Source organism: Heterodontus francisci, unplaced genomic scaffold, assembly GCF_036365525.1.
Source record: "Heterodontus francisci isolate sHetFra1 unplaced genomic scaffold, sHetFra1.hap1 HAP1_SCAFFOLD_75, whole genome shotgun sequence".
NCBI lineage: Eukaryota > Metazoa > Chordata > Chondrichthyes > Heterodontiformes > Heterodontidae > Heterodontus > Heterodontus francisci.
Window position 1 is genome coordinate 3,709,794 of NW_027141820.1, and position 5,991 is coordinate 3,715,784.

The 5,991-nt window shown below is 42.9% G+C and overlaps 1 non-coding gene across 1 annotated transcript; it reads left to right on the top strand.

The window, feature by feature from the left end:
• Window positions 1-4,244: 4,244 nt before the first annotated feature.
• Window positions 4,245-4,326, top strand: trnas-gcu (transfer RNA serine (anticodon GCU)). Its single transcript has one exon. It is a non-coding gene; the product is annotated as a tRNA-Ser (tRNA).
• Window positions 4,327-5,991: the final 1,665 nt, after the last annotated feature.

Consider the following 5,991-nt stretch of genomic DNA (forward strand, 5'->3'; position numbering starts at 1 on the left):
CTCAGGCCGAAAGCATGATCCTGAGCTTCGGGTTGCTTGCCATTTCAACACTCTCCCCTGCTCTCATGTCAACATTTCTGTCTTTGGCCTGTTCCAGTGTTCCAGTGAAAATCAACCCAAGCTCGAGGAGCAGCACCTGACCTTTTGATTCGGCACTCTACAGCCTTGTGAATTGAACATTGTGTTCAATAACATCAGAGCATGACTGGTGTCAGGCAACCACAAGCATTAACACACTCTTTGCCTTTGTCCCAGGACAGCTTTGTTATTTAATCTCTCCTTCCCTCTGCACTATCAAACACCTTCCCCTTTGTTCTCTCCCACATGCCCCTCCCCGTCACTTGTTTAAAACCTAATTATTTTCTAACCTGTGTCAGTTCTGATGAAAGGTCACAGACCATAAACGTTAACTCTGTTTCTCTCACCACAGATGCTGCCAGAGCTATTGAGTATTTCCAAAACTTTTTGTTTTTATTTCAGATTTCCAGCATCTGCAGTATTTTGCTTTTATTGTGTCAGAAAGTCTTTCCTTGATTCAGGACTCTTACCTCTCTCCAGAATCTCTCTGCTAAAGATTGAACTTTATCTCATTTCACTCACAGCTCAGGGTCAGTGTGGCACAGTGGGACTTCTGGCTGTGTCCCACTTCACAATCCCTCAGTACTGAGAAAACAATGGGGAATATTACTCACATGTTGTGTTCTGTAACTTTTTACAAACACTTTAATGTATATATTGTCTTCCAAAGCAGTGACAGAATGGTGGCTTTAGTGTGTTGTTGAAATAGCTTTGTTGAGTTCGTGCTGTACTAACAGTTAAACAGTTCTTGGTTCAATACCAGGTTTTGGCACTTTCAACCTCTCCTGTGTCTTTTTCTTTGGCTCCAATTGTCAAGCTGCATGATTTACTCTGAAATTAGCACCAGAGAACCAAGGCACCAGCGAGCATGAGGAGCTGAAATTAGCACAGATCAAATCCACTTAATATTTCTGACTGAAGATGGTTGCAAATGCTTCAGCTTCATCTTTTGCACTGACGTGCTCAGCACCACCATCATTGAGGATGTGAATGTTTTTGGAGCCTCCTCATCTTGTTAGTTATTTAATTATCCACCACCATTCACGACTGGATGTGGCAGGACTGTGGAGCTGTGATCTGATCCTGAGGGAGATATCCGTGTGTGGAGTGGCGGGATGTATGGAGAGTGATCCTGAAGAGGGTGTCCGAGCCTGGAGTGGAAGCTTTCCGTGGAGGTACAGGAGTAGGTCATTCAGCCCCAGTGTTTTATAAAGGTTTAGCATAACTTATTTGCTTTGACTCTATGCCTCTATTAATAAAGCCAAGTGTCCTGTTTGCTCTTAGCAACCTTTTCAAACCTTGATCAAAAAAGATTGGTGTACATTGTCTCATTCTTCCTCCCAAACTGTATCACTTCACAAGTCTCTGTGTAACATTTTATCTGTTGTGTGAAAGCCCATTTTACCAGTGTGTTTAAGTTCCTCTGAAGTGTGTTACTGTCACTGGCATAGGACGAAATTCACGAGCATTCTTTGATGCTATCTCCGTGGAAAGAGCAATCTTACACACTAGCTCAAATTGGGATTTTGTGTGTTTAGTATCTTTCCTCATCCACCAATATAAGCACAAATCTGTCTCATAATGTACGGTCTAAGAATGTGCCAATGTTGCAATGTGGTGATAAATTCTTCAATGTCACAATGTACTCACCAACTGTTTCACTACTTTTCTGATTTCTGGATCCAAGTTTGTAGCTTTCCGCGATCTCTAGTGGCTTAGGGTTGAGCCTCACTTCAACGAAGAAACGGAAAATTATGATTTAAAGATTACACTGTCAATCATTCACATCTCTGTCTTCTCCTGAACTTCGAGTTCAAATTTGTTTGTGAAGTTGATTCACACGTTAAGACAGCACAGTCTTTGTCTTTGTGAAGGAAGTGATTTGGGAATGGCTGTTTGAAACTGTCCCTTCTTGCACAGAAATTCAGTGCAAATACTTGATCACTCACAATTTCCTTGAGAGAAATTTGTTCACAATCGCATTCGACACAGAAACGGCCTCAGCATTAATCTCACTGAAGCAGAATGTGACCGTGTTGTATGTTTCAGAATGTTGTTGCCGTTATTTGTCGCTTTTAACCAAGACTGGGAGACAGGGCAAGGTTGATCCGAGGTTGGAATATATTAACATTCAGGAGCAAGAAAAATCAAAAGGAACAAAATAAGAAAACCCAGTCTCCGGATTTGAGAATCTGTAGATCCGCTTTGGGAAAGTGAATCAGAGCAGAATGAAGGGTGAACTGTCCAGAAGAGATGAAGACACAGCTCAGTCAACACGTTCCCCTGGTTTATGATGCTGGAACATTCCTCACACAGAAATGATTCAACCCAATGACAAACATTCTTCCAGCTGATAATTTATGCTACTGATTTAAGGACTTTCTCATGTGGTTACCGAGTGACGACGAGAAGATATTAAACTTTGTTCTATTCAATCTAGCTGTGATAAAGTTTGAATTTTTCTCCCTTTTATAAACAGTATTTGAAGGGTCTCGGTAACAATGTTCAGTGTTGATGAGAGTGCGGTCTGGGTGAGAAGCTGCTGAGTGTGACAGGGTCAGGACTGGATGCAGGAAGTTCTCTGACAGTCTCCCTCTATCTCTCTAATGGGTTTGAGTTGATTTACGACTGGTAGCCTTTATTTTACTTTTCTTATTTAGAGATATAGCCCCTTCGGCCCACCGAGTCTGTGCCAACCAGCAACCACCCATTTATACTAATCCTACATTAATCCCATATTCTCTACCACATCCCCACCATTCTCCTACCACGTACCTACACTCGGGACAATTTACAATGGCCAATTTACCTATCAACCTGCAAGTCTTTTGGAGGTGGGAGGAAACCAGAGCACCCGGCGGAAACCCACACAGACATAGGGAGAACTTGCAAACTCCACACAGGCAGTACCCAGAACTGAATCCTGGTCGCTGGAGCTCTGAGGCTGCGGTGCTAACCATTGCGCCACTGTGCTGCTGTTGGTGTTTTGATAAATGAAGGAAGTTCCCTCCACCCATTTTTGTTGGACAGACAGTGTGGTATAAGGATGTAAAGGGTTAATGCTGAAGATAGTGGGATCAACCCCTCCCACTGTCAGAGTGATGATGGAACAGTCACATGAGATGAAGTTTGGGAGAAGAGAGAGCAGCACCAAGGATGCTAGCTTAGCAGGCTTGATGAGTGTGTATAGAGTATTGTGCAAATTAGAAAAGAGTTCTTAGTTCTTTCAGCAGGAACTGTGTCCAGAAAATATCGAGAAACTCACAATTTTATCATTCAGGAGTCGGAACACAGATATTAATTGCAAGTGACAGTTCTGGGACCAATTAACAAAAAAAGTAGAGAATAATATTGCTCACTGATTGAAATCCCCTCGTGAGGAGACAGTTAAACAGGTGATCTTTTGGGGCATCCTTCGATCCAAGGTTTCAGCAACATTTAATCTCCCTTTTTGGTGAAATTCTCTGTTATTTGCAACTTTTTTTATCAGCTTTGATGGGCGAGTGAAAAAACTGAAAAGATTGAACAGTTCCATCCTTTCTTTTCTTCCTTCTTCTCTTCTTTCCATCAGTTTCTCTTTTCTGTCCCAGATCAATATAATGATGAGAATCCCACTTTAATCTGCTGTTTCTGGTGTTTTATCCATTCCAATCAAAATTTCAACATTCCAATCAAATCTATTTGTTATTCCACAGTGTCTCTCCATGTGTTTTATTCTGTTGTATTCTCTCACAGTCTGTTTGATGATCAATGTTACATCTCACTCTCTGTTCTGGTGAAGATCAGAAGCAGTGATATCTGTTTACACCACCCGACAAGTCGGCCTGATGCTGTGCCTCGCTGATCATGTGGGGTTAAAGCAATTCTTCCAGTCAGTTAGTTCAGTTTTCATTTCATGAGAAATTCGGTCATCATGACTTCATCAGTGACCTAATGGTTCCGGTGTCTGAGTGATGTTAATCATGATGTGATGAAATGATTGCATGTTCCAGTCTTTCCGTGTTGGGTTTTCACACTGAGTAGAAACGTGTTGGACATGGTCTGGAAATGTTTCACACCGCTCCATTCCCAACTTCATTTACTTACAGAAGATATATTTCCATCATTCCACAGCTGGCTGCACAGCCAGAAGCTGTGCTGAAGGTGACAGCTATGTCTCTGCAACTGACAAGGTGGCCGAGAGGTTAAGGCGATGGATTGCTAATCCATTGTGCTTTGCACACGTGGGTTCGAATCCCATCCTTGTCGCTAGTTTATGAGCTGTTTCGTGTATTATTTATGTTGGGTGAGCTTATGTGTAAAGTCAGCCTCGAAACCTGTTCTTGTCAGTATCTTGACAGTGATTCCAGAATTGGTTATACTTTATTAAAATTGAGACAGACAATTGGAATTCTTCACCCAAACTGCAGTGGAATGAAGATCAAATAGGGATCACGAAACGGAGCAGGATTTTTCCTCCCCTCCTTCCTTCCATCATTACTTTCTCTGGATTTGCACCAAGTGAAAGACAAATGGGAAAAGCAAATGGCGAGGGAGCAGATGCAGAAAATTATCCTTTGGCAAGAAATTTATTTTCAAATCTTCTTGATAGATTAAGTGAGTGAGCAATGCTTTGGCAGATGGAGTTTAAAATGAGGGGTCATCGACTACCGACGCTAGATCAGAGTGTTTTTTTGTAAGAGGTGAGATGTTAGAAACGGTTGAGGAGCAGAGACCCGAATACTGAATTAATAAAAGCTCGTGGACTGGTAGAAAATAATGTGAAAAGTGAACAGAATATGAAGATTGGAACTCATGTTGCAGTGATATAAAGCTCTGTGCTCCTGAAGTAAATGTCCAAGCCCAGATTGTGGGGAATCTGTGGAGAGTGATTTGGTTTTTATTCATTCTTGGGTGTGAGTATCGCTGATAAGGCGAGCATTTATTACCCATTCCTATTGCCATTGAGAAGGTGGTGGAGAGCTGCCTTCTTGAATTGATGCAGTCCATATGGTGCAGGAACACCCACACTGCCGTTGGGGAGGGAGTTCCAGGATTGTGACCCAACAACAGTGAATAACTGGCGATATCGTTCCAAGTCAGGATGGTGAGTGACTTGGAGGGGAACCTGCAGGTAGTGAGTTCCCATGCATCTGCTGCCCTTGTCCTTCGAGGTGGTAGTGGTCACGAGTTTGGAAGGTGCTGTTGAAGGATACTTGGCGAGTTGCTGCAGTGCATATGGAGATGGTACACACTGCAGCCATTGTTTACTGGTTGTGGAGGGATTGAATGTTTAAGGTGGTGGGTTAGGTGCCGATCAAGTGCGCTGCTTTGTCCTGGATGGTGTTGAGCTTCTTGAGTGTTGTTGAGTGGGATGTATTCCATCACACTCCTGACTTGTGCCTTGTAGATGGTGGACAGGATTTGGGGTGTCAGGAGGTGAGATACTTGCTGCAGAATTCGTAATCTCTGACCTGCGCTTATAGCCACAGCATAGATGTGACTGGTCCAGTTACGTTTCTGGTCAAGATATTGATGGTGGGGGATTTAACGATGATAATGCTTCTGAATATCAAAAGTTAGATTTTTTTTTCTCTCTCATTGGAGATGTTCACTGCTTGGCACTTGTGTGGCCAGAAGGTTGCTTGTCACTTATCAGCTCAAGCCTGAATGTTGTTCAGGTCTTGCTGCTTGCAGGCACAGACTGCTTCAGTATCTGAAGAGTTGTGAGTCATCATCTAACATTCCCACTTCTGACTTATGTTGAAGAGAAAGTCATCAATGAAACAGCTGGGATGTTTGGGTCTACGACACTACCCTGAGAAACTCCTGAGGCAATGTCCTGGGCTGAGATGATTGGCCTCCACGAACCACAACCATCTTGTTTTGTGCGACGTACGACTCCAGCAAGTGGAGAGTTTTCCTCCTGATTCC